Source organism: Capra hircus, chromosome 25 (genome assembly GCF_001704415.2).
Source record: "Capra hircus breed San Clemente chromosome 25, ASM170441v1, whole genome shotgun sequence".
Taxonomy (NCBI): Eukaryota; Metazoa; Chordata; class Mammalia; order Artiodactyla; family Bovidae; genus Capra; species Capra hircus.
Window position 1 is genome coordinate 8156558 of NC_030832.1, and position 26902 is coordinate 8183459.

The following is a 26902-nucleotide window of genomic DNA, read 5'->3' on the forward strand; positions in this document are numbered from 1 at the left end:
AGTCGCTGAGTGACAAAAACAACCAAATTCTTTTGTTTTCTCCCCCTTTTAGAAGAGATTAAAATTAATCATGAAGGGCCGCTCAGCTGAACACTTGGATCTCTTCCCCTCTGGACAGCAGGGACAGATTTCCTGGCCAGCACTGGCTGCTGAAGAATTTAACATTGGTTAAAAGCGAACATCTCCTCCAAGGGGGGACATTAATACACTTAACGTTTGGGGAGTCTTGGCAGCCTGTGCTGCGAGGCTGCCAAACGAATTACGTGAGGTCGGTACTTTTGCTTTTGATGGGATGAGCAGGTGGCCTGGGTGCCCGTGCACACATCTCTGTTCACCTGGGTCAAGTGCATGCAGGTGTGTGCTCTTCAGATCTCCAGGAGGGGACTGACTGGCACGCTCAATCGGTCCTCTGACCACACACGTGCAGTCACCCGGTGCAGCAGAATCGGGGCACTTTTCATTCATGCTAACTAAGGGCCTGGGTACCTGTAATCCCTTTTTTCTGAGTTAGGCAGAGGACAGGAAGGAGGCTGATGCTGGGATTGCTCTCAGAGCACCCTCCATGTGCTCAAATGCCCACAGACACAATGGGAGCAATCCGAGTGAGCCAAGAAACCCAAGGCTGGGCAGCCAGGGCACACAGGTTGTCATGATGAAGCTGGACTTTGAACACGGGTCTGTCTGGCTCAAAGCTTTTCCAAACTTCTTTCATACATGACCCAGATCCCAAGATAAAGCACGATGAAGTTTATCCATCAACAAATGGTGAGGGGTTTACTGTTGCCAATCAGTCCACCTTTTAGTGAACAGATAGGTGAGGGTCCTCTTCATTCTAGAAGAAAAAGGGTTTCAGTGGCGTCAGGATTCATCGCATGTTCTTCTAATTTTCTTGCTCCTCTAAAGCCTTTTGCTCTTGGAATTTCAACAAAGGCAACACCATCGCCTGCTATGTTTCTCCCTAATGACTCCCTGTCTTTTGAATAGTTGGCTTCGCTTCCCCTCTGTGCACAGACTTTGGCTTCAGTCATTTCTGCCCTGAGCAGACGTTGCATCAAGCCTGCAAGCAGCATTTATGAGTTACGGATCCAACCGCAGAAGCTCAATAACACTCTGCATCCGCCATTGAAGGCAGAGGGTTTTGACAACTGCCTGTGCCCTGCACTTTGGTTGAATGAGACCTGTGTAAATCTTTATTAGTGTAAAAATCATCCAAGTTTACTTGCCATGTCATCCCCATTTTCGATTTCTGACACCCTGTGCCCATTGGCAAGGATCTGGTTAAAATCCTTAACAAAACAGATGCTTTTCTAAATTGCCAGTGGCTGTGAAAATTGGTGCAATTTTTTAGGAAAAAAAAAAAAAGTTCGGATTCAAATCAAGACTGCTTAAGACTGTTCCATGCCGTGTTACTCAGTAATTTGATTTCTGGGAATTTATCGTAAGAGCATCCTTTTGATACGTTTGCATCATTTATTGAGCTCCTCCTCTATGCCAAGCCAGAGTTTATATAAGCTTCTCACTTGTATCCTCAACACTGCCACAGGGCAGATATGACTATTGTACTCGTAGAAACACAAGGAGACTACAGCTCAGAGAGGCACAGTCACTTGTCCAAGTTTTTCAGCCGCTGGGCAAGAAAGGATTCAGGTGTCAGCCCAAAGCTGACTTTCCTTTAGACAAATTGCTCATGCAACTGGACATACTCCAGAGCAATGCTATTTTGGAAGTTCCATTTAATAAATTAAAATGAATTTTATGGGCAGCTGAGTAATTATCTGACTTGAACCCAATTAAAAATTGAGTCCATTCTGCCTGAGTTTTAAGGGATTCTTATGATTAATGCTGGACAAATGGATTTCTTCTTTTAACCAGTGCAGATGGCCAGGCTGGCTTCTGGACAGAATGTCCACATGGCTTTGCATGATGACCCACACGTGCCGACTTGTCCCCGTGGCTACGTGGCATGTCTGTGCACCACAGGGAAAAGACTTAACTCCTGCAACTTAGACCTTACCATCTCAGCAGCCAAGAGGTTTAACTGGAATGTATTTCTTTTCTGAAGTTCCATGAAACTCAAAGGGCATGAGCTTTAGAATTTCTAGACCTGAATTTGTAAACAGGCTCGGCCACCTAACAGCTGTGTGACCTTGGGCAAGTCACTTTGTCTTTTCAGCATCATTTCCTTCATCCATAAGTGATGGAATGTGTGGTCAGAGATTTTGGTGGCAGGTAAGAGAAGCTAAGCCTGAGTGTCATAAGAAAGCATCAGCAGAGGACCAGAGCGTCATTTTCAGAACCACGTAGGCAGCACCAATTGCCCCAGTCTCCCAGCAAATCTGTTCACCATTACTCCCAACGTGACTCAGACTCTTCATGGTCCTCAGCACCGGCCCTGGTCGTTGGGTTTGTGGTAAGCCTGGGGACTTGAAGGAAGCTGCCATCACAGCCATCTTCCATTTTCAAAATGGATTTCACTTGTCCCCAGTTTATTGGTGCTGTATCTCCAGTTCCACTTTGGAGTTGGTTCAACAGATTGGCAGAGCCTGGCAACCACTGAGATGCATGAAAGGGGGTATTTGGCATTTTTATTTTCTTAAGTGGAAGGTGGGCACTGCCTCAAATGCTGGGAGCATGCTCTAAGTGAAGGGAGGAGTTTCAGGTGCTGGGTGGCCATAAAGAGAAAGACAATCACTCCCTGAAAGTGTGGGTCACTCAGCCATGTCTGACTCTTTGCAACCCCATGCACCAGATTCTTGTCTCCATGGAATTCTCCAGGCAGGAATACTGGAGTGGGTAGCCATTCCCTTCTCCGGGGGATCTTCCCAACCCAGAGATCAAACCCGGGTCTCCTGCATTGCAGGCAGATTCCTTACCATCTGAGCCACCAGGGAAGCCCCAAATCACAGTCTACCAACGGAAATAACCATCCCCATCTGTACTGTTTCATTCATTTATTCATTCCACAGTGTTTATGGAGTACGTACAATGTGCCAGGCACTGTGCTAAGGTTGGGTTACAGCTGGGAAATAAAAACTTATTGTGAAGATCGACATTGTTGCTCACAACAATGATGTTATTGCCACGGGTTTCCATTTTTTGAGCTCACTACACTGTGCCAGGCAGGGTGCTGGTTACTTAGGGTCCATTTCTCTCACTGCGAGTTAATGAAATATTATCTCCAAGAGATGACAGCTGTGTTATCGTACAGGGCTACCCAATAGCAGGCGCCCAATAAAAGCAAATTCTTTCTCTTCCCAGCTCAATGGTTTCCAACTCTGATCGCAAGAGATTAGGCTTTCTCGCTTTTCTTTTAGACATCAGGGAACTTACAAGTCAAAACACGGGAAGCTGGCGATTCTTGTCTAAATGCATGATGTCAGCTGTTCCAGCTCAGTCGTGGAGTGACAGCTGCCAAGCAGGTGACAAATGGGATGAAGGGCTCCGGGGCATTGACACACTGCCTGGAAAGGCTTGCTGTGTGCAGCCTCGGATCATCTGTCACCAGACCCCCTCCCTGTGCTGAGTTAGAACGACATAATTAAAGCCATGTTTCTATTTGGGAAGTGACAGACCGAGCTGGCTTTGGGGGCTGCCGCATTCGTCATCCCAGCCTGTCATGCTTTTGGGATCTGGTCTCTGAGCATAGTTCTCTCTAAATCTTTACCCCCTGAGATTCAGTTAACTCAATTATACAGTTGTCACAAAAATGGTACTCAATCCTGTGCTTGATGAGAAACTTAGACAAGGTGAGCAAAATGTCCGGCTTATATTGTAGGTAAAAGGGAATCTCTGTTATTATTATTATAATCATTATCACTGCCCACTCCAGGATTCTTGCCTGGAGAATCCCACGGACAGAGGAGCCTGACGGGCTACAGTCCATGGGGTTGCAAAGGGTCGGACACAGCTGAGCGACTGAGCATGGATGCACGCATTATTATATTAGTGTCCCCAGTTTTGTCATTTAATGGATGAGTTTGGTCAAGTCATGTAACCTTTCTGTGCCTACATTTACTTATCACTAAGCTGCGTTACCTCTTCCAGCCCATCTCATGGGAATGTTATGAGGATAGGTAGAGAAAGCATATATGCCAACACTCAAGTAATTCCCTTCTGAGGTTCGAGCTACTTCTTGGCCTGATAAAACAGGAAGGGAAATGCCATCTTGGACTGCATATTCACTTGAAAGCCTGCCACTTGGTAAGGGGTCGTTTGTTTTCTGAGCACTCCTTGCTCATCTGTAAAATAAGGCTCCCTGCCTACCTGTTAGGGTTACTGTGAAGGCCCAGTAAGGAAATTCATGAGAAGGTTCCATAGATTATTATGTATTTTCCCAACAATGGACGGTAGAGGGGGCCAGCTCCCAGACTCTGGGTTCAGGCCTCACCTTGTTGCCTTATAGGCTGTGTTACCTTAGGCAGGTTACATAAATGACCTGGGGTGGTGGGGGTCCCTGATGGGCCCAGCCTCAGTGGTCCTCTCACTCCGATGAACATTTCAAACACCTTGGGATCTTGTATAAAATGCAGATTCTGATTCAGGAGGTCCGGGCAAGGCCTGAGATGCTACATCTCTAAGTTCCTGGGGCATGCTGATGCTGTGGGTCTGAGGACCCCACTCAGTAGTGTGGGGCCAGGTGTGGTGGAGTCATGCATTGGGCTATTGGTGACCATTCAGTTTCAGGAATAAGTTGGCAAATTTACAGGCTGATGGGAGGCTCAAAGGACACCATGACTCCCAAAACCCTGAATCCACAGATGCTGACTCATCAAAGCTTTTCTCACATCAGCCGTCATTCACAGAGCCGCTCCTATGAGAACAGATCAGAAGTAACTTTCTGTATGTCAGTCAACATGCTAACTGCTTTGACACACAAGCATCTCGTTTACTCATCACAACAGCCCTATGGGATGGTCACAATGATTGTCCCTATTTTGCAGATAGGAAAACTGGCTCAGAGAGGTTACATGCATTGAATTATTATCAACCTAACAGTTCTTTTGATGGACATACTAAGGAGAGTCCCCTTCTTTGCCTTTCTCATTCTCCTCTTTTAATAAAACCACCAAAGGTCTGAGAAGATCCAGTCTGTCCCAGTCCTTGTTACTACCACATAGGAGTGGATGTGTGGGCACCAGCTGTATTCACCCTCCTTTTTGTTCCTTCCTGCAGTCAGACAAAGGTCCGTATAGTCAAAGCTATGGTCTTTCCAGTAGTCATGCATGGACGTAAGAGTTGGACCAGAAAGAAGGCTGAGCACTGAAAAACTGATACTTTCAAACTGTAGTGCTGAAGAAGACCCTCGAGAGCCTATTGGACACAAGGAGATCCAACCAGTCAATCCTAAAGGAAATCAGTCCTGAATATTCATTGGAAGGACTGAGGCTGAAGCTGAAGCTTCAATACTTTGGCCACCTGCTGTGAAGAGCAGACACACTGGAAAAGACTCTGATGCTGGGAGAGATTGAGGGCAGGAAGAGAAGGGGTCGACAGAGGATGAGGTGATTGGGTGGCATCACAGACCCGGTGGACAGAGTTTGAGCAAGCTGTAGGAGTTGGTGATGGACAGGGAGGCCTGGGGTGCTGCAGTCCATGGGGTTGCAAAGAGTCGAACATGACTTAGCCACTGAACAATAACAAATGTGCCAAGCACTCTGCTTACAGTGGGGAAAGGCATTTTCCCTGCTCTCATGGAGTGTAGAGTCTAGGGAAAAAGGCAGACATTAATCAAAATAATGCTCAGAGAAATAAGATTCCAATCTGTTGAAAGGGGCTATGAAAAAAAGATTTGGGAGCTAAGAAAATCATGAATTTCATAAAGAGATTCTGCAAAAGCTTCTGTGTAGAGGTGCTTCCCTGGTGGCCCAGTGGTTAGGACTTAACCTTCCAGTGTAGGGAGTGTGGATTCAAGCCCTGGTCACAGAGCTAAGATGCCACGTAACTCGTGACCGGAAAAAAAAAAAAAAAACACCTCATAAAGTAGAACATCATTGTAACAAATTCAATAAAGACCTTTAAAAGTGGATCCACTTAAAAAAGAAAAAAAGCTTCTGTGTGAAGGTGAGCCTGAAATAATATGAAAATGGCTGAATAGGAGTAAGCTAGTTCAAGGGGAAGAGGGATGGGTACTCCAGCCAAAGAGAATTGTGCAAAGGCCCTGTGGCACCTGAGGCCAAAGAAGGCGCGTGTGACAGGAGTGAGGGGAGATATGAGCTGAAACTGGAGAGGTGTTGAGGCCAAATGCCACAGGGCCTCACAGTACATGTCCAGGATCCTGATACCGTCTCAAGAGCCATGGGCAGCCGTGGCCTATTTTAAGCAAAGGAAGAGTGAAAAGGTCAGCAGGAATTTTGAAGTTGCTCAGGGGATCAATCAGACAGATCTGGGGTGAGAGGCTGGTTGAGCAGAAAGAGAAAGAGGAATGAGGATAATATTGCTCTTGTTCAGGGAAGAAAAGATGGGGACCAGGCAGCAGCAATGGGGCAGAGGGGGTTTCAGTAGCATGTAGCTTGGAAGTGAGCAGAAATGATGGGGTTTGGTTATGAGGTCACTGCTAAAGGCATATTAACAAAGTTGAGGGGCTTTCTGCATGTGTGTGCGTGCATTCTCAGCCATGTCCAACTCTTGTGACTCCATGGACTGTAGCCTGCCAGGCTCCTCCATCCATGGGATTTCCCAGGCAAGGGAATGCCATTCCCTTCTCCAGGGGATCTTCCCAATCCAGGGATCGAACCCACATCTCCTGCATTGCAGGAGGATTCTTTACCGCTAAGCCACCTGGCAAGCCCAAATTCACAGCAGCTGGAGAGGTAAATCCAAAAACATGTTTATTGAGTAAAAATCTGAGTTGCCTAAGAATGTGTTCAGCGTGATGCCATTTATGTAAAAAATCACAGATGATGCTATATGTTTTATGGATACATTTATATTCATGTAAAATAATAAGAGGTCTGGAAGGTGATGTTCTTAACCCTGGAGGTCAGAGATTTCTGCACTGTTTTAATTTTCTAAAAGGCGGGTTGGTTGGTAAGTCCCTTCAGTTTTGTCTGACTCTGTGCAATCCTGTGGACTGCAGCCCACCAGGCTCTTCTGTCCATGGAATTCTCCCACAGTGGAGTGGGTTGCCATGCCCTCCTCCAGGGGATCTTCCTGACCCAGGGATCGAACCTGTGTCTCTTACATCTCAGGCATTGGCAGGCAGGTTTTTTTTGCCACTAGTGCCACCTGGGAAGCCCCCAGAGGAGGATGGATTCATTTAAGGAAAAAAACTCTGGATGTATGATCTCAAATAATACACATTTTTCTGAGCTCCAGTCTTGTCACTTTTGAAAATGGTTGTTGTGTTGTCTGTATGAGTTGCAGGAATCCCTCCTCAGAGGAGGTATCTGGAGAGAAAGTGAGTCATCCATCAGAGAGCACAGACAAGCCAGGTATCAGGGGCCCCAATAGAAGGGTCACTGATCATCACAGGATTTAGGGAAGACCCCCTCTGGAGACTGGATTGAACTGCAGCTTGAAAGACAAGAAAGTATTAGCCAGTTTCAGGATGAGGGGACAGGTGATACAAACAGGAAAAACAGCGTGCTCCATGCCAGGCTGATTAATTACCACCTCACATGTAATGGAAAAAACAAATGCTGCTACTATTCTAAGTCTGTTTTATTGCTTTTTAAGTGCAGACAGCATCAATACAATGGGAATTATATTTAGCACAGCGGGCTGCTTTGAGGCAAGCATCCAGCATATAGTAGATGCAGGCATGTGCTAAGTCACTCAGTTGTGTCCAACTCTTTGCAACCCAGTGGACTGTAACCCACCAGGCTCCTCTGTCCATGGGATTTTCTAGGCGAAAATACTGGAGTGGGTTACCATTTCCTTCTCCAGGGGATGTTCCCAGCCCAGGGATTGAACTTGCATCTCTTGCTTCTATCTGCATTGGCAGGGGGGTTCTTTATCACTGCACCGCTTGGGAAGCCCCACAAAAGGTACATAATATATGCTAACTTCCATCTCATCTGGGCTTCCCTGGTGGCTTAGATGGTAAAGAATCTGGCTGCAATGCAGGAGACCTGGGTTCAATCCCTGGATCAGGAAGATCCCCGGGAGAAGGGAATGGCTACCCACTCCAGTATTCTTGCCTAGAAAATCCCGTGGACCGAGCAGCCTGGTGGGCTACAGTTTATAGGATCACAAAGAGTCAGACAGGACTGAGCGACTAACACTTTCGTTTTTCCCAGCTCATCTGGTGCCTCATGGAATACACTGTAATGGACTGAATAATGTCCCCTAAAGATAACAGGTCCTAATCTGTTGAACCTGTTTCAGTTCAGTTCAATTCACTCGCTCAGTCGTGTCTGACTCTTTGCGACTCCATGAATCGCAGCACACCAGGCTGCCCTGTCCATCACCAGCTCCCAGAGTCTACCCAAACCCATGTCCATCAAGTCGGTGATGCCATCCAGCCATCTCATCCTCTGTCGTCCCCTTCTCCTCCTGCCCCCAATCCCTCCCAGTATCAGAGTCTTTTCCAATGAGTCATCTCTTCACACGAGGTGGCCAAAGTATTGAAGTTTCAGCTTTAGCATCAGTCCTTCCAATGAACACCCAGGACTGATCTCCTTTAGGATGGACTGGTTGGATCTCCTTGCAGTCCAAGGGACTCTCAAGAGTCTTCTCTAACACCGCAGTTCAAAAGCATCAATTCTTTGGTGCTCAGCCTTCTTCACAGTCCAACTTTCACATCATACGTGACCACTGGAAAAACCATAGCCTTGACTAGATGGACCTTGGTTGGCAAAGTAATGTCTCTGCTTTTCAATGTGCTATCTAGGTTGGTCATAACTTTCCTTCTAAGGAGTAAGTGTCTTTTAATTTCATGGCTGCAATCACCATCTTCAGTGTTTTGGAGCCCCCCAAAAATAAAGTCTGACACTGTTTCCACTGTTTCCCCATCTATTTCCCATGAAGTGATGGGACCGGATGCCATGATCTTAGTTTTCTGAATGTTGAGCTTTAAGCCAACTTTTTCACTCTCCTCCTTCACTTTCATCAAGAGGCTTTTTAGTTCCTCTTCACTTTCTGCCATAAGGGTGGTATCGTCTGCATGTCTGATCTATGCGAACTTATTTGGGAAAAAGATCTTTGCAGCTGTGATTTAAGAGTCTCATGATAGGGGAGGGGAGGCTTCCCCGGTGACTCAGTGGTAAAGAATCTGCCTGCCAATTCAGGAGATGCAGCAGACATGGGTTCGATCCCTGCTTTGAGAAGATCCCCTGGAGAAGGGCATGGCAACCCCCTCCAGTATTCTTGCCTGGAGATCCATGGATGGAGAAGCCTGGAGGGCTAGAGTCCACCAGGTCGCAAAGAGCCAGACAGAACTGAAGTGATTTAGCACATGGGCTAATGATAGGGAGATTATCCTGAATTATTCGGTGGGTCCCATAAGAGATCCACAAGAGGAGAGATCACAGATACACAGGAGCGGAGGGGGCAGTGTGAACAAGGAGGCAGAGAGAGATTTGAAGATGCTCAGTCCTAAAGGAAATCAGTCCTGAAGATTCACTGGAAGGACTGATACTGAAGCTGAAACTCCAATACTTTGTCCACTCTATGTGAAGAACTGACTTCTTGGAAAAGACCCTGATGCTGGGAAAGATTGAAGGCAGGAGGAGAAGGGGACGACAGAGAATGAGATGGTTGCATGGCATCGCCAACTCAATGGACATGGGTTTGAGTAAGCTCCAGGAGTTGGTGATGGACAGGGAAGCCTGGCATGGGGTCGCAAAGAGTTGGACACGACTGAGCGACTGAACTGACAGAACTGACCTTGAAGATGGGCGTGAGGCAGCTGCAAGCCAGGGAACACCAGCACCACCAGAAGCCGGAAGAGGCAGGAAGGGAATGCCCTAAAGGAACGCCCCAGAGCCTCTGGAGGGCGCAAGGCCTTGATTTCAGCCTGCTGCTGCTGCTAAGCTGCTTCAGTTGTGTCCGACTCTGTGCAACCCCATAGACGGCAGCCCACCAGGCTCCCCCATCTCCACTCCAGGCAAGAACACTGGAGTGGGTTGCCATTTCCTTCTCTTGATTTCAGCCTAGTGATAGTGATTTTTGAACTTCCAGCCTTCAGAACTGCTGGGGAATATATTTCTGTTTTAAGCCACCATGTCTGTGGTCATTTGCTGCACGAGCCATAGGAACTGAATGCATCTTTCTCTCTTGTCTGCAGTTTTCTTCTTCCTGACTGCATTGCAGCAAAGATAGTCAATAAATGATTTGCAGTAAGAATGTGAATTCGTGGTCTCCTAGGCAAACGATGCTCAGCTCAATTGAGCATTTCAGGTGTTAGAAAGGTGTTGAGTTTTGACCACAGGTCCAGTTTGAAATATTCATTGCATTATCTGGAGGAAACTGATAGCCTCAGGGAAGGTTCTTGGGATCTTATCCAGGCAAAATCATTTGAGGCTGTCTTAAGGACTGAACTGGGAGGCAGAGGCATCCTCAAGACAAAGACAAAATTTATAGAATTCAGCCTCATGGAGCAAACACGAGGAGAAACACATGGATGGCATAGAACAAGCCACTGATGCCGAGCATGGCCTCTTGGGACTCTTGGGCACGGAGGCCTTGTTGTCCCCCATTCCGTGTAGGCAAGACTCCAGCCTCCATGGCCTTCTCTGATTTCCAAAGGGCAGAACAGTTGCTAATCAAAGGAGAAGCAGTCAGGAAACCATCTGAGGCAGAAGCTCATCAAAATTAGGAGACCTACCACCTAGGACCCTGCACCTAGGACACTCCCTAATCTTGTCAGCGACCCCACCCTTTTGAAACTGCAGAAAAAACTGCCTTGATCCTTATCACATACTCCTATGTATGACTATGTAAACTTTCCCTACTCACTGGGATGTATGGATATGAGAATCAGACCATAAAGAAAGCTGAGCACCAAGAATTGATGCTTTTGAACTAGGGTGTTGGAGAAGACTCTTGAGAGTCCCTTGGACTGCAAGGAGATCCAACCAGTCCATCCTAAAGGAAATCAGTCCTGAATATCCATTGGAAGGACTGATGCTGAAGCTGAAGCTCCAATCCTTTGGCCACCTGATGCAAAGAACTGAATCCCTGGACAAGATGCTGGGAAAGATCGAAGGCAGGAGGAGAAGGGGACAACAGAGGATGAGACGGTTGGATGGCGTCACCCAACTTGATGGGCATGAGTTTGAGCAGTCTCTGGGAGTTGGTGATGGACAGGGAAGCCTGGCGTGCTGTAGTCCATGGGGTTGCAAGCAGTTGGACATGACAGAGAGACTGAACTGAACTGAACTCACCAGGGTGGGCATGGAGAGGCATAGTTCTCAAGGGGTTAGCTTCCTGTGTCCCCCTTTGCCTGGCAAAGTACTAAAGCCACTCTTTCTCCTCCATTACTCCGTCTCCATATTTCCATTTGGCATTGGTACACAGAAAGTCAAGATTTCGGCAACACTACCACAAATAAAGAAATGTAAACGAATGTGGAATTACTCAGCTACTGAATGTGAGGCCTTGCTCTAAGAAGCTATGTGTGGTCCGTGATCACACTCTCATTACTCTTAGAGAAGCCTGTTTGATAAATTAGGGCTCTTAGGCTCAATGTTATTTAGTCGTTCAGTTGTGTCTGACTCTTTGCAACCCCATGGACTGTAGCCCACCAGACTCCTCTGTCCATGGGATACTCCAGGCAGGAATCCTGGAGGGGGTTGCCATGCCCTCCTGCAGGGAATCTTCTTGACCCAGAGATCAAATCTGTGCCTCTTGCATTGGCAGGCGGATTCTTTACCACTGAGCCACCAGGGAAGCCCAAGGCTCAATGAGTCTGCCCAAAGTCACAAAGCTGGAAGGGGTGGAGCCAAGGTTTATACCCAGGAATTTTGGATTTCAGCTAGCTTTCTGGAAGTTGCCAGAAGACGGGGGAAGGTCTTCCAGGTTGCCAGCTTAGGGGTCGCATTTCTTATATCCTCTCACTTTATATATCTTGCAGATCTGCCTGTTAACCAGAAGCCTGATTCTTGTGCTAATATTTCCAGTTTTTTTTTTTTTTTTTAAGGTGGATTCATGCCAACCCAAGGGTGGTCCAATTATTTCTGAAAGTCCATTTGGGCTAATTTGTTAGACTTGAGCTTAGGAAGAGTGAGTGGTGTGTGTGTACGCACATGCGAACACATATTTGGTGTTATCAGCTCCCTCGTCTAAGGCTTCACTAAGCTCCTGTCTTTTGAGAAAGAACAGCATCGCCACTCAGTGTCACGCTGATTAATTCCTGCTGCAGTTATAATGAAAAACAAACACATTTCTGTCCCAGCCTTGTTACCTTCTGTATTTTCTGTGATTTTTTTCTCCTTTATCTTGCTTCAGAATCTGCACAGCTTGTTTCATCTTCCAAGAATTCTATAGGAGTCTCTTAGGTGACTCTTTCTGAGAAAATGGGAGAAAAATTACATTGATCCGGCTTCTTACAATTACTAGGAGGCTATGCGTAGCTCCTCAAATTATGGGCCATCTAAAAGGTAATCTCTTGTTATCATAATTTAACTCAATCTTGAGTCTAATTCTGGCAGCTTCTAATGTATTTCTTGGAAAATAGCATCATAGATAATGCAGAATTTGCTTTGTTGGTTGCATTTGACATATATTAACTATTTTAACTGCAGTTACTCTGTGAGGCAGGTACTATTATTAACCCCATACAAAAGATGATGCAATTGAGGATCAGAGGGGTTAAGAAACCTTCCCAAGGCCACACAGCTACTAAAGCTAGAATTTAGATTCAGGGGTTCTTTGGAAGTGAAAACAGCTTCATTTGTTTATTTTTTTATTACATAGAATATTTGTGGGAATTTTAGGAACTTCAAATAATACAGGAAAGAAGGAAAAGACAAAAAAACTCACTGAAATTCCCAGTAGTCTTAAATAGCTCATTAATCAATTTCAATATTTTAAAGAACACATTTTCAGACATCTTTCTAAGGCTTAAGGAGACATATACCTCTGTACTTTCAGAAATGGGATTATATAACGAGCTGTTCTGTAATTTGCTTTTTACCCAGATGATGGTGATTATAGTGGACAAGGAAAGCAGACTCAGAAGATGAGAAATACCTCCTTTATCAAAGTGATGAATACAAGCTCAGGGCTCTCGGCCTGAGTGTGAGCGCTAACTCCAAGGTGTGTGGGGTGGTGTCTGCGTGAGAAGGAAAGGCATGTGCAATCTGTGTTAATTCTCTGGGCCTTACTCACTGGATTCTCTGACCAGAGTCCATCCAACCAGGGCTTCCCAGGGGGCACTAGTGTTGAAGAGCCTGCCTGCCAGTGCATGAGACTCGGGTCCGATCCCTGGGTCGGGAAGATGCCCTGGAGGAGGGCATGGCAACCCCCTCCAGTATTCTTGCCTGGAGAGTCCCCACGGACAGCAGAGCCTGGAGGGCTACAGTCCATGGGGTCTCAAAGAGTCGGACACGACTGAGCAACTGAGCACAGACGCATCCAACCAAGTATCTGTACCACAAACAAATACTCCCAGCTACCTTCTTTACGAGAGTGTTCAAGCCCCAATACTATTTACACACAGTCTATGCATTTATCATCTTCTTATCAGAGACTAATGCTCCCAGAATTACTCTGAGCCACCAAGGTCTTCCCAGATGGTAAAGAACCTGCCTGCCAATGCAGGAGACATAAGAGACATGGGTTCGATCCCTGGATCGAGAAGATCCCCTAGAGGAGGGCATGGTAACCCACTCCAATATTCTTGCCTGGAGAATCCCCAAGGACAGAGGAGCCTGGAGAGCTCCAGTCCATGGGGTGTCAAAGAGTCGGACACTTAGCGACTTCGCACGCACAGCACAGAAGCACCAAAGGCTAGAATCAGAGATAAAGGCATGGGGACGGTTGCTGTCCACTTGACTCAGATGAAGCCTCCATATAACGTATCATTTCACAGTTTAAGTAGAGAAGGTCAAAAACGACATTAGAGAAGAATATTCATTTAGGCCAGTTCCTGGATTTTTCTGTCTAATGGAATTCCTCTCAGCACACTCATTACCTCATCTCTGAAAATACTAGGTTTGGAAGTAGTCTTGATGGTGCTTCAGGGAATAGGCAATTTCAGCATCTCAGGGAGGTCACGTGATAGAACAATCTGAATAACTGAAGTTTGTTGCCACTTCTCAGGTGTCAGACACTTGGAAGCATCTTGCATTCTGGCCCCAGCACATCCTGGTGTGATAGTCCTGTGGTCAGGAACATTGAGTAGGTGAAAATGCTACAGCTAAGAGTGGATGGATGACCCTCCTCCCCCAGGCTACCCAGCCAGCAACCGGCAGAGCCAGGAGTTGGATCCAGGGTTCTCTGAGTCAGACCACCCTCGTAGCTGCTATGCTGGTACATAGTAGCTGGAACATTTTCCCTTCCCTTCCCCTTACATAGGAAGGACTTTCTGATTAGATGGCAGTGAGTAGAGACCTGAAAGAGATATGGAGGCAAGGCCTGCAGAATTCTGGAGGAAGAGTAATCTAGAGAAGGGCACGTGCAAAGGTCCTGAGGCATGAGCATGTTTGGGGTTCAGGGGAGAATATGAGCTCAGAAAGGAAATGGGAGGTGGTCAGATATGCAGAACTTTGTGGGCCATTGTGAAGGACTGGGATTTATCCTGAGTAAGCTGGGGTTTGCACAGGTGAGTAATAGGACCTGGTTTTTTCTTGATGGACCATTCTGGTTGCTGTGTGTCTTGGGGCTGGGACAAGGATGGGAGCATATGAACCAGTTAGGAGGATGCAGCAATCAGCCCTGCAAGACAAAGGGGTCTGGGGCCAGAGTGTGAGCACTGGAGGTGGTAGAAATGACTGGACTCACTTTATGCTTTAGAAAAGAATCAACAAGGACTGCCCTGGCAGTCCCGTGTTTAAGACTCTGCCTGCCAAGGCAGGGGACTCGCTTTCGATCCTTGGTCTGGGAAGATTCCACACACCGTGGAGCAGCTAAGCCCATGGGCTGCAACTGTCAAAGTCTGTGTGCTTTGGGGTCTGTGCTCTGAGACAAGAGAAGCCACTGCAATGAGAAGCCAGCACATTGCAGCTAGGCAGCAGCCCCCTATCTCCACAGCTAGAGAAAATCCAAGCACAGCCAGGAAGACCCAGCGCAGCCAAAAAAAAAAAAAAAGAATCAATGGAGTTTTTGGGTAAATTGGACAAGGAGAGAGAGATAACAAGAAAACACAAGAATGACGTATTCCTTAATTGTCACGTCACTCATCATTTTGATATGCAAATTATAAAAGAGCAGTTTGAGATTTCCAACCATGGTACCTGCACTCAATGCCTGATCTCAGCCTGGGTAGAATAAGACAGATGCACGTGTACTCAGTTGAGTCTGACTCTTTGCAACCCCAATGGACTGTAGCCCACCAGGCTCCTCTGTCCATGGAATTCTCCAGGCAAGAATACTGGAGTGGGCTGCCATTTCCTTCTCCAGGGGATCTTTCCAACCCAGGGATCAAGTCTAATTTTCCTGCATCCCTACAATGGCAGGCAGCTTCTTTACCACTGGATAAGGCAGCACTGGCTCAAATCTGTACTTAGCAGCTTTGTTCTCCCGTAACTTTACCTCTGTGAACCATTTCTTCACCTGTTAAATTGGAGCAATAATCACAGTGCCTCCATTAAGGCATCTTGAGAAGAAGTGAAGTGTTACTTGCTCAGTCGTGTCCGACTCATTGCAACCCCATGGACTGTAGCTCGCCAGGCTCCTCTGTGCATGGAATTCTCCAGGCAAGATACTGGAGTGGGTTGCCATTCCCTTCTCCAGGGGATTTTCCTGACCCAGGAATTGAACCCAGGTTTCCTGCATTGTAGGCAGGAAACTATACTGTTTGAACTATCAGGGAAGCCCAAGCCAAAACAAGCAGCCAGGTGTGCCAGGCTCGGGTGACAACCCACAAAGCGAGGAAGTGGGGAGGCGATCGCTGGGGGCTGACTGATCTGCCCCGCCTGTGGCGAGGACAGTCAAAGCATCTTGATGTGGATTGAATGAGACAACACCTAGCTCAGGCTCGTGTGTATGGTGGGTGTGACTGCATGTTAGTCTCTGATCCTCTTTGGAGTCGGGGAGACTTGTGTTTTTTGTTTTTTTTTTTAATATTTATTTGGCTGCGTCTCATCTTAGTTGTGGCACACAAGATCTTTAGCTGATGCATGTGGGATCTGGTTCCCTGACCAGGAAGCGAACCCAGGCCCCCAGCATTGAGAGCTTGGAGTCTTAGCCACTGGACCACCATGGAAATCTGCGTTCTGTGCTTTGATCATGGGAAAGGGACTTTCCCTGGAGCTCCACCCTTGTGAAAGGATTTATCTAACACTGGGGCTAAGGACAGAAATCAGACTCAGAGGTCTATGACAAGGCAATCCTGGCCACAACTGCTCCTCCTCTTGGTCAAAGCATTCAGGGCCCTGGGCCTCAGTTAAGTCACCTGTGAAGTGGGAGAATAAGAGCTTCCTTGCATGATCGAAGAGAGGATGAAATGAACACACATACAGAGCCCAGAGCTGTCCCTCAGTCATGACCGCTTCTCTCCTCCTCCTTATATGTACCTGACCTCAGTTGCCAAGTACTTGTGCTGAGATTTGCCCTCATGTTTCATGACTGCTCCGGGTTAAAGAAAATTATTCTCCTGTCTTCTTGCATATGGAGCTGCAGCTAGTTCTGGGCCTGGGGATTTAATGTCTTTGAAGATTGTCAGATTCTGACATTTGCTGTCCTCTGCTTATACAGGGCTGGTCTTGTGCAGAGAGACAACTGCAGGCTTTGTTCCGAGCAAAAGCCATGCTTGCTGCAGCCTGTTTGTGGGGCAGGAGGGAGAGAAAGACTGGGTTTTTTTTTTTAGTGTTTATCTATTTGGCTGCATCAGGTCTTCGTTGCGGCACATGGGCCCTCTAGTTGTGTTGTGCAAGCTCAGTGGTTGACACATATGGGCTTAGCTGTCCTGAGGCATGTGGGATCTTACACCCCAACCAGGGATCGAGCCCACGTCCTTCGCATTGCAATACGGATTCTTAACCACTGAACCACCATACTCTTTTTTTTTTTTTCTTTAAGTCATCAAAGTGCAAGTAGTGGGTCCCATCATTGACTTTCATCTGGGATGCTGTCACTGGTCTCTCAAGCCCTTGCCTGCTCCTTCCAATCTCCATGCAGCTTTCAGTGGCTGTGAAGTGAAGTGAAGTTGCTCAGTCATGTCCAACTCTTTGCGATCCTATGGACTGTAGCCTACCAGGTTCTTCCGTCCATGGGATTTTCCAAGCAAGAATACTGAAGTGGGTTGCCATTTCCTTCTCCAGTAGCTGAGAAGCCTTAAAAATGCTCCATCACAGCCTGTTGCTGCTCAAAACCTTCTAGTGTCTTCCACCCATCTCAGGATAAAGATGAAATCCTCCCCGGGGCTCACAGGGAGAAGGAGAAACATTCTTCTTTAGTCAAGGCTGCCCTTTTCAACTTGGTTTTGCATCTTTCCTTCCAGCACAGGGCCTTTTCATGTGCTGGTCTTCCTTTGGGCAGAGATGATTTAGGGTTAGAGAAGGAGGCACAGTCAATAAAGTAGGACTTTCAGAGGTTCAACACCTTGAACACCTCATGGTGCCACCACATGCAATTTAATTCAACAGTAGGCTCTGACATGTAATTTTATTTTCCCAAATTACACATTAAAGGTGAGTTGTGCTGAAATCACTCATTCCTCTTGTTTGCTTGTTCTCACTCTCTCCTTTAAAGCTTTTCTGATTCAGTCTCGTTTCCTCTTTGTCTCTCTGGATCCCTGATTTTCTGCTCCCCTAAACTGGCAATTAAGGGAGAGATTACAAACAGTTTTGGTATCATAAACGATGGGGCAGTAGTGGTGTAGGAGAGGGGTTGGAACGGCAGCCATGGGGATGCACTGTTCACGTCTCCTGGTAGGAGACCCTGCTGTGAGGAGCATGGTTGGTTCATGACCTTCAGCTCGACCTTTGGATCCCCCCGTAGTGCTCATGATGAGGCTGTGTTCTCCTGGATTGTGCTCAGCCAATGACCAAGTAGGGTTGGGGTACCAGTGTCCTTCCCTTCCGGCCCATCACAGGGTTCTGCCAATAGGAATCATCTCCACTGGCTGGGTGGAGCCCTTCTCCAAGCCCTGTGGTAGGCTGAGGGTCTCCCTCCCCACCCCTCCTTCCTTCCCTCTCAACTCCCACAGGCGTCAGAGTCACATCATGGTCTGAAGTCTCTTCCCATCAACTCCTGTTTCTTTTTCCTTTATGCTTCACAGGCACCCCCTGCCCTGCCAATAAGTCTCTTGCACATCTAATTCTATCTTGACATCTGCTTCTCAGAGAACCCAAACTGACCCAAGCAGAAGAAGAGAAGAGTTAAACATCTTCAACCTTCTTAGAACACCCAATACTCTGAAACTCAAGAGCTCCAGGCTAGTATTAACCTTTAGGAGAAAGGAATCTGAAATATATATATACATATGATAATATATATATACATATGAAAGTGAAAGTGAAGTCACTCAGTTGTGTCCAACCCTTTGCGACCCCATGGACTGTAGCCTACCAGGATCCTCCATCCATGAGATTTTCCAGGCAAGAGTACTGGAGTGCGGTGCCATTTCCTTCATATACATATATATATATATATATATATATATATTTGAATCACTTTGCTGTACACTCAAAACTAACACATTTAAATCAATTGTACTTCAGTTAAAAAAAAAATGAACTCTAGGCTTCATGTTCTTCCTATCCACATGATAGGAAGAACATGGACTTTCACTTCATTTGAAGGATATACTAAGGATGACACCAACGGCTGGCTGGCTCCTTCCTAGCTGTATCATCTAGTGCCTTGCTTCTTCTTGCTATAGAGCCTGGAAAAGCTTGACTTATTTACTAGCCTCTTTGGGTTGAGAATTGCTTTCCTGAAAAAAGAAGACAAGATGAAGTTCCGTTGTACTTCTCTCCCCACTCTTTTCAGCCTTGAATGTGGACAAGATCCCGAGATCCCAAGCAACCAGTTGAGAATGTGAGATAACAATCATGAAAGAAAGACTCAGAGAATCACAAAGACGCCAGCCCTGGGCATAATCAAGCCACAGAATGAACAGCAGCTGCTCCTGTACTGCTGGACTTCCTGTTACAGAAGAAAAATAGACCCTTGTCTGTGTCAGCCTCGGTATGTCACTTGCAGGTCGGAACATGCCTTAACGATATAGCTGATCTGACTTGAAATATGTGCTCTGTGCCTTTGGGCCAATTGGCTGGCTCAGGCAAGGCCAGAGGCATCTTTTGGTGCAGGTAGAATTTCATAGGCAGAAGGGCCAGCAATTGCTTTCCTTGTGCACTTGGCAGTCCATGGAGAAATATACCTGGACTCGGCATTGTAGGGCTGAAGAAGATCCTTCTTCCCCATTGTCTGTTTTTATAGGGTATGAGTGACAGATACGGGCTCAGTTTGTCTCTTCCCTACTTTATCAGATGAGTGGGAAGAGACAAGAGACAGGAGCAAGGGGTGACAGTGAGAGTTTATAGGAGAGAAAATAAAATGTCACTTATCCAAGTGAGAGGGGGTGGGCCTCACAAAGAGTGGTCCTGGGAAGATTACTGCAAGGGAAGATGCAAAGGACCCAACCACTCACCCATGAGTTATCAAGCGATCGTTGTTCAGTCGCTCAGTCGTGCCTGACTCTCTGTGACCCCATGAACTGCAGCATGCCAGGGTTTCCTGTCCTCCACTGTCTCCTGGAATCTGCCCCAACTCATGCCCATTGAGTCAGTGATGTCATCCAACCATCTCATCTTCTGTCGTCCCCTTCTCCTCCCACCTTCAATCTTTCCCAGCATCAGGGGCTTTTCCAATGAGTCAGTTCTTCGCATCAGGTGGCCAGAGTATTGGAGCTTTAGTTTCAGCATCAATCCTTCCAATGAATATTCAGGGTTGATTTCATTTAAGATTGACTGGTTTGATCTCCTTGATGTCCAAGGGATACTCAAGAGTCTTCTCCAACACCACAGTTCCAAAGCCTCAATTCTTCAGCACTCAGCCTTCTTTATGGTCCAACTCGCACATCCATACATAACTACTGGCTTTGACTAGACAGACCTTTGTGGGCAAAGGGATGTCTCTGCTTTTTAATATGTTGTCTAGGCATCAGTTTGCTGTGTGTTTAGTCACCAGTCATGTGTGACTGTTTGTGACCCCATGAACTGCACCCACCAGGCTCCTCTGTCCATGAGGATTCTCCAGGCAAGAATACTGGAGTGGGTTGCCATGCGCTCCTCTAGGGGATCTTCCTAACCCAGGGATTGAGCCCAGGTCTCTGGCAATTGCAGGCAGATTCTTTACTGTCTGAGCCACCAGGGAAGCCCAAGAATACTGGAGTGGGTAGCCTATCCCTTCTCCAGGGGAACTTCCCAACCCAGGAATCGAACCGGGGTCTTCTGCATTGCAGGTGGATTCTTTACCAGCTGGGCTACCAGGGAAGCCCATCTAGGTATAAAGGGGGTTAATCTTTTTTTTTTTTTTTTCTGTTTATCTCTATTTAATCTTGTTTTTTTCTATTTAAAAAATATTCAAGTCCACTTTCCACATTCCCCCAAAAGCCCACATCTCCACCAGCTGAACGTGAATCACCCCCCACACTCAGAGTACAATTTGGTGGCATGTCCTTTACTTAATATCAGCAGTAGTAACATTCAAGCACCAAAAAAGCCTGAGTAATTATATGTCTGTTTTCTCTGCTGTTTTCACTTGCATGGAACGAAGGCACCTGCCATGTTAATTGTGCCCTTTTTATAAACATCTTCTCCAGCCAGCCAACCAAAAATGCATTGGGGTGGGGGAGGGTTATGTGTTGGAGGGAAAGGATTCGTCTGTACAACAGATTTTCAGATCTTCTTGAGTCCAACAATACCTTCCTTCATACAAGGCTGCCAAACCTTCACCCAGACAACAGAGGAAGATGATTCACTGAACGTTAAACAAAAGAGATTTTAAAAAGAGAAAGAATCCTTGGAGAAGGAGAACGGAGAAGGAAGTGAACCAGACCTCCCTACCTGTGTTCAGTCACAGAAGCCAAGATATAACATTGAAGATGTGTTTTCCTAAAGGAAAACAGAAAAAAAGAAATGTGCCCATCACAGCTGTATCATCTAGACATTGTGAAATAGTCCTTGACAGGTTTATTTTTTCCTCCCTATTTGTGTGTAAAGACATAACATACAGTAAAGGGCACACATCTTAAGTGTACAGTTTGATTAATTTGGGGGAAAATTTTTGTTGTAGGAAAATATATACATCTTGAATTTCTCATCTTCATTATTTTAAATTGTAGATGTCACTGCCATTAAATTGCCATCGTGATGTTGTATCACCATCATTACTACCTTTTCCAAAATTTTTCATCCTATCAAACAGAGACTCTGAAACATTACACTTGGAGACAATTTACATAAAATACAATGTGTAGCCAAAATCCAGATTGGGATATAAAATGTTCCCAGCTTCCAGCTGGATCCCTTAGGCTCCTCCTTGGATAATGCCTCCTTAGAGGTAAAACTGTTGTGACCTCTATCATCACGGGTTAATTCTGCCTGAAAGTTAGTATAAATGAAGCCAAACAGTATGTATTGTCCTGCGTCTGGCTTCTTTCACTCAACACTGCCCCTGAGATTCATCCATGTTGTTGTGTGAATCAGTGTATTGTTCTTTTTTTGGTTGCTACCTAGTATCCCATTCCAAGAAGGCAATGGCACCCCACTCCAGTACTCTTGCCTGGAAAATCCCATGGACGGAGGAGCCTGGTAGGCTGCAGTCCATGGGGTCATGAAGAGTCAGACACGACTGAGCAACTTCACATTCACTTTTCACTTTCATGCATTGGAGAAGGAAATGGCAACCCACTCCAGTGTTCTTGCCTGGAGAATCCCAGGGACAGGGGAGCCTGGTGGGCTGCCGTCTATGGGGTCGCACAGAGTCAGACACGACTGACGTGACTTAGCAGCAGCAGCAGCAGTAGCCCATTGTATGAACTATCAGTTTATTTTTCTTCTCCATTCATTTTCTGGTCAGTGGACATTTGGGTTGTTTCCAGCTTGAGATTCTTGGAAATAAAGCCTCAGACTCACGGTCACAGAGAATGGACTGGCTTCCATTTCATGCACTGGCGCACCAGCGCATGGATTCCATTCTATGGACTGGTTTCCATAGAGAATGGTGGTTTCCAAGGGGGAGGGAGTCGGGGCAAGGAGGGAGTGGGAGGTGGGGGTTAGCAGGTGTAAGCTTTTATATGTAGAATGGATAAGTGACACTGTATAGCATAGGAGAATACATGCTCTGTCTTATGATAAACCATAATGGAAATGAATATAAAAAAGGAATATATATTTGTGTAGCTGAATCACTTTGCTGTGCAGCAGAAATTAACACTACATTGTAAATTAACTATACTTCAATAAAAATAAATTTAAAAAGGAAATAAAGCCACGGTGACATTACTGTGTAAAAGTCTTTTTAAAAAAATAATTTATTTTTGGCTCTGCTGGCTCTTCATTGCTGCTCAGGCTTTTCTCTGGTTATAGTAAGTGGGGGCTACTCTCTAGTTGTGATTCATGGGCTTAATTGCTCCTTGGCATATGGGATCTTCCTGGACCAGGGATCGAACCCGTGTCTCCTGCATTGGCAGGCAGATTATTAATATTATTCCTATTACTGTTATTATTGTTTTTGATGTGCTACCGCCAATTTGCCCTATCTTTAAGGAGCAGATCCATCCGCCAGAAAGTTCTGCTTTGCACTGAGCTGAAATTGGCCTCTTTGCAACTTCATCCAATTGCTTCCAGTCCACAGCCCAACATTTAGCACTTAATTACATCTTGTCTTCTATTATGCACTAATTGTCTCTTGTGGCTCCTCCCTTCTCCCCGGCTCATTTGCCAACTCCTCGAGGGCAGAGACCAAGTCTTGTAGTCAGAACACCTTTCAGAGCTGCAAGAATAAGAACTTATTAAATAAATACTTGTTGATGGAAAGTTCCCGCCAGGATTTCCCCATGGGGCCTCAAACCAGGTGTGTGGAAGACAGTGTAGGAAGGTCACAAGGGATTTACAAGTTAAATATGCATACAGCTTATATATAATTTGCATACTCCCGCTGTCAACACTCAGCAATTTTACATTTAAAATGATATTGCTCTCCCGAAGGCTGTCATTTCTTTATCTTGCTCTTCTTCAGTATTGTGTACATATCAAATCAGAACATGGGGAGTTTACACCCTCTGTGTAAACTGTTCAGTAAAATAGTCAGAACCTCAGTTGCAGGAAGAGAACCTCAGGGTGAGCTTGTCTAGTTGAAATTCTGTTTGCCCTTTCAAGGGCAATCGTCACCTGTGCTCTCAAACACGATTACTCACTCCTACATCCCTCTGTTCTTGCCATCTGCAGTGCCATTAACCACTGTGTATCCTAACTAGAAAGTAGTCAGCACTCTTTCAGTTGCAAGTGATTGGAACCCTACTCAATGCGGTTTAAGCCAAGACAGGGAATCTGAATTCACTGGCTTCTGTAACTGAACCATCTGGGGACTTCAGACACAGCTTAAGGTAGAGACTGAAAGGATGTAAGTGAGGGTTCATCAGAATTTCTTTTCTCCAACTCTGCTCACAGTTCAATTCAGTTCAGTCACTCAGTCGTGTCCGACTCTTTGAGACCTCATGGACCGCAGTATGCCAGGCCTCCCTGTCCATCACCAACTCCTGTAGTTTACTCAAACTCATCTCCATTGAGTCGGTGATGCCGTCCAACCATCTCATCCTCTGTCGTCCCCTTCTCCTCCTGCCTTCAATCTTTCCGAGCATCAGGGTCTTTTCAAATTACTCAGCTCTTCACATCAGGTGGCCAAAGTATTACAGTTTCAGCTTCAACTCTACTCACAGTCCCAACACAAAAAGCTTCACTTACCCGACAGACAAAGTTAAAATCTCAAGGCTGCATCTCATTGGTGAGACATGAGTCACATGACAGTCCCTAAGCCAATCTCTGTGTTGGGAAGAGAAATATACCTATTAGCTAGTTCTTGGGTGAGTCCCTCTCTGCCTCCTAGTCCTGTGGTCTGAGAGTGAGGAAGAGGAGCTGCCTGAAGAGAAGTCTAGGGGCTTCCCTTACAGGAAGTGCAGGTGCGAGCACAGATGTCAACTCCCAGCAGAGCTGGCTGAGTCTGTTTCTGTTCTTAATCTGGGGGCTCTTTGGGGGCAGGAAGTTGAGACTCCTCATGAAACTAAACATGTAAAAAGGGGTAGAATAAAGAAACCTCAGAGGCACCAGAGCGTCTTTCCTTTCTTAACTGTTTACTGAACAGCGAGCATTGCCTGACAAGAATGAGTAAGCAAAGAGGTGGTCCCTGCCGACCGTGGGGCTTATGGTCTTGTTGGCAAGACAGAATACACACAGCGGACTTGATCAATAGAGAGTGATGTGTATGAGATACTGTTTGTGTGAACAAAGGTTCTTCTTTGCAGCTTAGAACACTGGAGTTGATAAAACAGTAATAAAATGACATCTTACATCATAAAGGGCTTCCCTGGTAGTTCAGCTGGTCAAGAATCCACCTGCAGTGCAGGAGACCCTGGCTCAATTGCTGGGTTGGGAAGATTCCCTGGAGAAGGGAATGGCTACCCACTCCAGTATTCTGGCCTGGAGAGTTCCATGGACTATTCCATGGGGTCACACACAGAGTCGGACCCGGCTAAAGCGACTTAGCACACATGCACGCGTAGCAACTTCTAGGATAGTAGTTGTGATGTTCCCCCCACTTTTTAGAAAAGAGTTGGAGACTGAAAAGCAAGCATGCCTGCAGTGTGCCAGTAACCAACCACACGCATACCTTCATGCAGAAGGACTTACTTTTATCAGCCTGCCCAACAGCCCCGTGAAGTGTGATCTCATGTCATAGATGAGGAAAGAGGACCTCAGAGACAGAGATACTAGCCTGACAGCAAGTGGCAGATCCAGAAGACCCAAGCGAGTGACTTAGTGTCACACAGAACCCACGGCCAGGCCAGGACTCACCGCTGGGGCTCAGGGCTCCAAGTCGAGTCCTCATCTCTCAGCCCCGCTGGGTCCCCCGCCCCTGCCTTCAAACAACATCTGTCATCGGGGATTACTCTGACCTGTCATCAGGCCTTGACTCTTGCAACTAGACAAATAACTATCGACAGTCTTGACCCAGAGAAGAACGAAGTTTCCTTTCTGCTTTCCTTGCCAGAGCCTTGAAGCCCTGCCCCAGAAATGCCACCCCCTTTTCCCCAGGAAGTGTTTCTGCCCCCTTCATCACTCATCGCTAACCCTGTACCAGAGCTGGGTGGTGGTGGTGGTGGCAGAGGCGTGCAGACAGCTCCACTAGGGCTTGACTTGGCGTGTGTGTGTGTGGCAGCCAAGATTTGGCCCATTTTGCTCCTGTGCTGAGCAAAACACCTGCTTGCTGTTCTGTCTCTGTGTCGTGAGAGAAAGGGAGGGGTTGAGGATGCCTCTGATATTTTTTGTCTAGACAGCTAGAAGTTGTCACTTATGGAGATGTCAGCCAAAGCAGCTTCTGAGCAGGGTGAATTCCAGAGTTCAGGTTTGTGTCTGTTAAGTCAACGATGCTTGTTCAACACCCAAGAGGAGTCATGAAAGGGCAACTGGGTATGGAAAGAGGATGCGGCTGGAGATAAAAATGTGGGATGTGTTGCCACAGAGACGGTAGTAAATGCCGTGGGATGGCTGAAACCGCTAGGGAGTGGGAGTATCAAAAAGAGAATGAGTTAGAAGAGAGCCTAGAGCCCCCCACCCTAGAGCACAGGGGATAAGGACCAGAGAAAACTTAGAAGGCGTAGTGAGTGGGCAGGAAGGTATCAAGAGAATCAGGATGGAGGCCAAGCAAAGAAGGGATTTCAAGAAGGGAACAATTAATTGCACCAAACCATACTGCTAAACTGTGTTCGATCAGAACACATGAGGTGTCATTGATGACCTTGGCAGGAGTAGCGTGGTATGGAGGTGGGCAGGAAGGCAGGAGAGAATCGGCAGAAAGTTAAATAGACTAATTTTTTTAAACTATTTTTTAAAATTGAAGTTTAGTTGATTTACAAAGCTGTGTTAGTTTCAGGTGCAGCAAAGTGAATCAGTTATGCATGTACATAACTGCTGCTGCTGCTGCCAAGTCACTTCAGTCGTGTCCGACTCTGTGCGACCCCATAGACGGCAGCCCACCAGGCTCTCCTGTCCCTGGGATTCTCCAGGCAAGAACACTGGAGTGGGTTGCCATTTCCTTCTCCAACGCATGAAAGTGAAAACTCAAAGTGAAGTCGCTCAGTCGTGTCCGATTCCTAGCGACCCCATGGACTGCAGCCTACCAGCCTTCTCCATCCATGGGATTTTCCAGGCAAGAGTACTGGAGTGGGGTGCCATTGCCTTCTCCGGCATGTACATAGAGTCGCTCCTTTTTTCAAAGATTCTTTTCTCATGTAGATCATTACGAAGTATTGAGTAGAGGTCCCTGTGCTATGCAGCAGGTTCTTATTAGTTGTCTATTTTATATATAGTAATGTGTGGAGATGATTCCTTTTACAGGTTTGGAATAAAATAGAGGGCTTCCTAGGTGGCGCAGTGGTAAAAATCCACCTGCCAATGCAGGAGACATGGGTTCCATTTCTGGGTCATGAAGATCCCCTGGAGAAGGAAATGGCAGCCCACTCCAATATTCTTGCCTGGAAAATTTCATGGACAGATGAACCTGGCAGGCTGTGGCCCACGGGGTCTCAAAGAATCAGACATAATTGAGCACACACACAACCACAACACAGACTAGC